We start from the raw sequence: 7,084 nt of genomic DNA, 5'->3' as shown, positions 1-7,084 counted from the left end.
AAATTGTCCCTCTCCAAGCATTTACCATTCATACTTACTACAGAAGACATGTCTTCAGTCCAGGTTCTAATGATATTTTCTTTGTAAAGCATAAAGAATTTCAAAGGCAAGAAAAAAAAAATATGTGAGAAAACACTGATACTGGACATAGTCATAACACTCTGTACTTCCTCAGTAACACACTTGATAGTAATTTCCTGCGTAATCGTCTCTCTCACTAGCGTGTGAGGGCAGGGCAGCAGCTGTACCTAGTGAATTCATTTGTTTGCATCTGTAGTGCTTAGTCAGTCCAGTCTCTGGCACGTATCAATCCCTCAGTAGGTATTTATTGAATGAAATTCTACATACTTAATGTTTGTAAAAACAAACATTTGTGTGGTTTTAGAGAACGTTTATTATGTCTTGGCATATTACAGTATGAAATGAGTTTCAAGGACAAAATTCTAATTTATAACATTCATTCCTTATAAATGTTTAACTTTTTGTGATTCAACTTGTGAATGTTGTCAAGGAACCAAGTAAGTCATAAAGGAAGGGAGAGGCCTTCTGTATGACATCCTAAAAGGAATTTATCCCATTTATCCTTGTACAAATGACATTTGACAACTTAAGAAACCTCCAACAGAAGTTTCAGAGAAGCAAAAATGTTCTTTTCACTGTTTCTTTTATTTTTAATAAAAATTAAAGATATTTTATTAAAACATATCTATAAAATCAACTTTCATTATGTCAGAATGAAGAGGTCACCAATACTCCTCCACTAAAAAAAATCATACAACTGGACAAAATTGACAAAAGCACCCAGGAAACTAGAAACCTGCCAGAGATGGGCAGCAAGTTGAAAAGCTCCTAGAGATTCAAGGAGAAACAGCAGAAGGCTAATTCTTTCCCCCAGCTCCCATCAAGCTCAATCAATCAGCAAGAATTATAGTTTTCTAGTTCGGAGTTGGCCAAAAACCCAGTGGTTCTGCTGCCAGAGGAGAAATACTTAAAAATTTTAAAATTATAAAATTTAGGGTAGAGAAGTGGCATGAAACCTTACGACTTTGCATACTAAAAGTAGCAAACTCAGTTAGAAATGAATAGGGAAAGGCCACAGCTTTGTTAGCCCAAGGATGCAATCTCAGTTGGGGTGAGCAGCAAACCAACCAGAGTGCTAATGGGGAGATCCTGGAAGAGTTGAGACAAGTTTTCCACATACCCCTGGCTGACTGAGAATACAAAAAACTAACCCAGAGAAAGGAAAAAAAGGAGCAACATAACACTAAAATCAAGTTGGGACAAATAGAAAATAAATCACAAAATGGTACACCTCAACTTTAGCATGCATTAAATATTAGTGTATTAAACACTCCAGATAAAAGGCACAGATGTCAAAATGGTTTTTTTTGTTTTTTTTCCTCAAAATTGTTTTGAAAAAAAAGCAAAACCAAGTATATGATTTACAAGAGCCACTTTTCAATATAAAAATAGTAATAATGAAAGTAAATGGATGGAAAATGATATAATAGGAAAATATTTAGCATAGGAAAACTAGAGTGGTTCTGTTACTACAGCTGGCAAAAAAAAAAAAAAAAAAAAAAATTCAAAGCAGGAAGTATTACCAGAGACAAAGTAGGATACCTCATAATGATAAAAAATGAAAACTAAATAGTCGTATCTATTTATGCCCCTAATAACTGAGCTTCAAAATTCACAAAGCAAAACTAACAAATAAAGAAGTAAACAAATCTCCAAAGTTGAAGACTTAACACTTTCTTCTCAATAGTATAGAATAATTAGATAAGAAATCAGTGAAGTTTAGAAGACTTTAAAAACTGTATACATTTACTAAACACTAATCAGAACACTATACCCAGCCACTGCAGAATACATATTGTTTTCAAGTGTACTTGGAACATTTACCAAGATAAGCCATATTATGAGCCACAAAACATCTTTATATGTTTCAAAAAATGGAAATCTTATATAATATGTTATCTGACCACAGAAACAACCAACTTAGAAATCAGGAACAAATACATATTTTTAGAAAATCCCAAACATTTGGAAGTTAAACAATATATCTCTAAATAACCTTTGGATCAAAGAAGAAATAACAAAGGAAATTAGAAAATACTTTGATGTGAATGATTGAGAAAATACAAATTCAAAATTTATAGGATGTAACCAAAGCAGTGCTTACAGAGAAATGGTAGCTATATGTACTTATGTTAGAAAAGAGGCTTAAAACCAGTTATCTAAGTTCCCACTTAAGGAAAATACAGAAAGAAAGGCAAAGTAAAACCAAAGTAAGTAGTAGGATAAATGTTTCAAGATACAGAAGAGCAGAAATTAATGAAACAAAGCTTAAAATGATACAGAAAATCGACAAGAACAAAATTTTATTATTTGAAGAGACTGGTTAAAAAAAGAGAAATCACAAATTTTCAACATCACAAACAAGAAAGGGTATCACTGTAGTGGAAGAGGGATGTCACTATAGATCTTACAGGCATTAAAAGGATAATAAAGGAATAATTTGAAAACTTTATGACAATAAATGTGATAGCTTAGATGAAATGGAAAAAAGTCCTTGAAGCAGAATTTACCAAAAGATATACAATGATAAATAGAAAATCTATATATCCTTGTGTCTATTAAGTAAATTGAATTCATTATCAAAAACATTCCCCTAAAGAAATATCCAGGCCCAGATGGTTTCAGTGATGAATTCCATCAAACATTTAAGGAAGAGATCATGTCAATCTTATACAAACTCTTTCAGAAAACATAGAGGAAACACTTTGCATCACATTTTAAGAGTCCAGTATAATCATATCATCTGACAGAGGTAAGAAAATAAGGTTACAGGTCTATATCATGATTTTAATTGCAGCGTTGGTGGTATGGTGGTGAGCATAGCCACTTTCAACGATTATGAATGCAAAAGCCATTAATGAAATATGACCAAAACAAATCCAGAATTCCAAAAAAAAGAGAGAGTATTATTCAGTACAGAGCATGTTTATTCCAAAGATGCAAGGTTAGGACAGCATTAGAAATATCAATGTAATTCATCATATTAATAGAAAAAAGATAAAAAGACATATTATCTCAACTGAAAAATTAACAGAATTCTACACTCATTCATATTTAGAAATTCTCAAAAAACTAGTATAAAAAGGAACTTCCTCAACCTGACAAAAGCATCTATAAAGAAGACAGCTAGCATCATAACTAATGGTGAAATATTCAATGTCCCCCACAAGGATATCTACCCTCACCACACTGCTATTTAATATTGTATTAATCGTTCTAACTGGTGCAATAAGGAAAGAAAAAAGTATAAAGATCAGAAAAGAAGAAAACTGTCTTTCTTTGCAGAAAACATAATTATTTACATTGAATATCTTCACTAATACTAAGGAATAACTAATAGAACTTTTTAATAAAGTCACAGTTATATCTCATCAATATAAATATATATATATACACACACACATATATATATATTTTCTATATACTAGCAGCAAACAATTAGAACAGAGGTTTTTTTTTTTTAATTGACTTAATATCCAAAAAACATAAAACACTTAAGAATAAACTTAACAAAAGACGTGGAAGGCCTCTGCACTAAAAACTACAAAACATTGCTGAGAAAAATAAATGACCTAAATAGAGAGTTAGCCATGTTCACATACTGGAACATTCAATGTTGTTTTGTAGTCATTTCTCCCCATATCGATCTGCCGATTCAATGCAATCACAATCAATATACTAACAGGCATTTTAATAACTTTTCAAAGTTGATTCTAAAATGTATATGGTAAAGCAAAGAATACAGGAATAGCCAAAATGGCTGGGCACAGTGGCTCACACCTGTAATCCTAGCACTTTGTAGGGATAGTGTGGCGGCTGAGGCAGGAGGATCACTTGAGGTCAGCAGTTTGATACCAGTCTGGGCAACAAAGTGACACCCCGTCTCTACAAAAAATTTTTTTTTAATTATCTGGGCCTGGTAATGCACACCTAGCTACTCAGGAGGCTGAGGCAGGAGGATCCCTTGAGCCCAGGAATTTGAGGCTGCAGTGAGTAATAGAGTGCACTCCAGACTGAGTAATAGAGTGAGAGCATATCAAAAAAGAAAGAAAGAAAGAAAGAAAGAAAGAAAGAAAGAAAGAAAGAAAGAAAGAAAGAAGAGAGAGAGAGAGAGAGAGAGAGAAAGAAGAAAGAAAGAAAGAAAGAAAGAAAGAAAGAAAGAAAGAAAGAAAGAAAGAAAGAAAGAGAAAGAAAGAAAGAAAGAAAGAAAGAAAGAAAGAAAGAAAGAAAGAAAGAAAGAGAAAGAAAGAAAGAAAGAAAGAAAGAAAGAAAGAAAGAAAGAAAGAAAGAAAGAAAGAAAGAAAGAAAGAAAGCCAGCCAGCCAAAACCATCTTGATAAAGGACAAAGTTGAAAGGCTCATGCTACCTACTTCAAGACTTGCTATAAAGCCTTAGTGATCAAGACAGTGTGATATTGGCATAAGAATAGATAAATAGACATATATTGCAGAATAGGGAATCATCTCATACATGTATGGTTAACTGATTTTTTTTTTAACTAAAGTTCCAGAGCTTAGTAATGGGGGCAAGAGAGCCTTTACAACAAATAGTGCTGCAACAACAGAATAAATGAAAGAAGGAAAAATAGATCTTGACATCTACAACACACCAAACACAAAAACTAATTTGAGATGGGTTTCAGAATTAAGTTAAAAACTTAACGAGTGTCTAGAAGAAAACAAAACAAAAAAACCCAAAAAAACCGCAGAATGTCTTTATGACTTATCTACAGGACTCCAAAGACACTAGTCATTTAAAAATGACTTACAGATGCCTGCAGCCCATTCTGGGGGAAGGTCATTCATCGTTATGACCAATGTGGATACAAAGCCTAACACAAAAAGGTCTTGAACTTTTGGAATAAGGTTGCTCCTGTGTTGATCACTGTTCTCAAAAGGAAAGCCTCAACACAAGCTGTATACCTGTATCATCTCCTTGTACAAAGAAGGGAACTGAAACATAAAGAAGAAACAAGTTGTCCACTAGCATTGCTGACATCAGCAAAATTGTAGAACAGGCAGCTCCAAACTCCCATCCCTCTACAGAAATACTGAAAAACAAGAAGCAACTGTCAGAGTCAACTTTGCTAGAACTCTGGAGAAGAGTCAAAAGTTTACGGCAATTAAGAAAGTGCTGAACCAAGAAAAAGCAACTTAAAAATGATAGGACATTTACCAGTTTTTAAAATGGGGGTGAAAATGATACGAAAACTTTGTGGCATTTTTTCTTGTCCTTGCCACATCTCCTCTTTGTCTCAGCAGCAGTCTTGAAGACAGCATCCCGTGTTCCCAGTATGGGACCCTGAACCCTGGTTCTGGAGGGAGCAGAGCAGGCTTCATTTGCAAATTACTGGGGTTTGTTTGTCTGTTCTAACCTATTTGGGAGCTAACTGAAGAACTGATCTGAGGTATGCATCTTGTTTTGCCTAACTGAGAACCCCTGAAGAGGGAAAAATGACAGTCATTGCTCAGAAACATTGTAAGGTGAATAAAAATCCTGTAGCCACCTGGGGGCAGAAGATTAAGGTTGAGACATACAATAGAATGCCTAAGGTCTGCTAGCAAAAGCCAGGAAGAGAGTTTCTTTGGGAAATTAGGGCAATTCAAAACTGCCAGTGTGTATTAGGGAGTTTAGAAAGCAACATGCATGCCAGGACAGGACACATGTTCAGAAAATACCTAAGAAGACCCTAATCTCTGTCTGATCTCTGGGCTCAGTACAAGTAGAAAGTGAAGGCTCATGTGAATTTTTTTTTCTTTTTTCTTTTTTTTTTTTTGAGACAGAGTCTTGCTCTGTCATCCAGACTGGAGTACAGTGATGTGATCTCAGCTCACTGCAACCTCTGTTTCCTGGGTTCAAGCGATTCTCCTGCCTCAGCCTCCTGAGTAGCTGGGATTACAGGTGCCACCATACCTGGCTAATTTTTGTATTTTTAGTAGAGACAGGATTTTGCCATGTTGACCAGGCTGGTCTCAAACTCCTGACCTCAGGTGATCCGCCTCCCTCAGCCTCCCAAAATGCTGGGATTACAGGTGTGAGCCACCATGCCCGGCCTCATGGGGAATTTTAAATGCCCTACCAAAGTGTTAATAGTGCCCTAAGACAGAGCCAATCCACAGAGACTAGAAGAGGAGGGGGGTTTACTTGTTTTGTTTTACTTAGCTCCTGGCAGTCGAGGAGTCAAAGTCACTGGCTGAACACAAGCTAAGCCTTCAGCAATCAAGACAAGCAAACCTTAAGGAACTGGAAGGTTCTGACTTCCAGAGTTAAAACACTGTAATATTTGAATGTTCAATTTTTAAAAATCACAAGGCATACAAAGAAACAGGAAAGGATAATGCATTCAAAGGAAAAAAAATAAACTGACAAAACTGTCCATGAGAAAGCTCAAACATTGAAATTATTAGGCAAAGACTTTAAAAACAACTGTCTTAAATACATTCAAAGGACTAAAGGAGATCATGGAAATGAAGAAAGGAAACCAGAAAAAATGATATATGAACAAAATGAGAATATCAATACAGAGATAGAAATTATAGAAAGGAATCACATGGAAATTAAGAAGGTGAGAAGTATGATAACTGAAATGAGAAATTTCACTGGAGGAGTTCAACAGCAGGTTTGAGCAGGCAAAAGATGATTTAACAAACTTGAAGACAGGACAATTGAAATGATCCATTCTGAGGAGCAGAATGAAAACGAGTGAAGAAAAGTGGACAAAGACGAAGACACCTGTGGAACACCATCAAGTGGACCAACATATGCATTATGAGAGTCTCAGAAGGACAAGGGAGAGAGAGACAGAGAGAGACAGAAATTATATGTGAATGGCCAAAAATGTCCCAAATGTTATAAAAGACATGAGTCTACACACCCAGGAAGCTCAACAAAGCCCAAGCAAAATAAACACGAAGAGATACACCAAGATACAGTATAGGCAAATTGTAGGAAGACAAAGAGAATCTTGAAAACCCCAAGAGAGAGGCAACTCATCCTGTACAAG

Source organism: Macaca nemestrina, chromosome 2 (genome assembly GCF_043159975.1).
Source record: "Macaca nemestrina isolate mMacNem1 chromosome 2, mMacNem.hap1, whole genome shotgun sequence".
Taxonomy (NCBI): domain Eukaryota; kingdom Metazoa; phylum Chordata; class Mammalia; order Primates; family Cercopithecidae; genus Macaca; species Macaca nemestrina.
Note: the sequence above shows the minus strand (reverse complement) of the source record.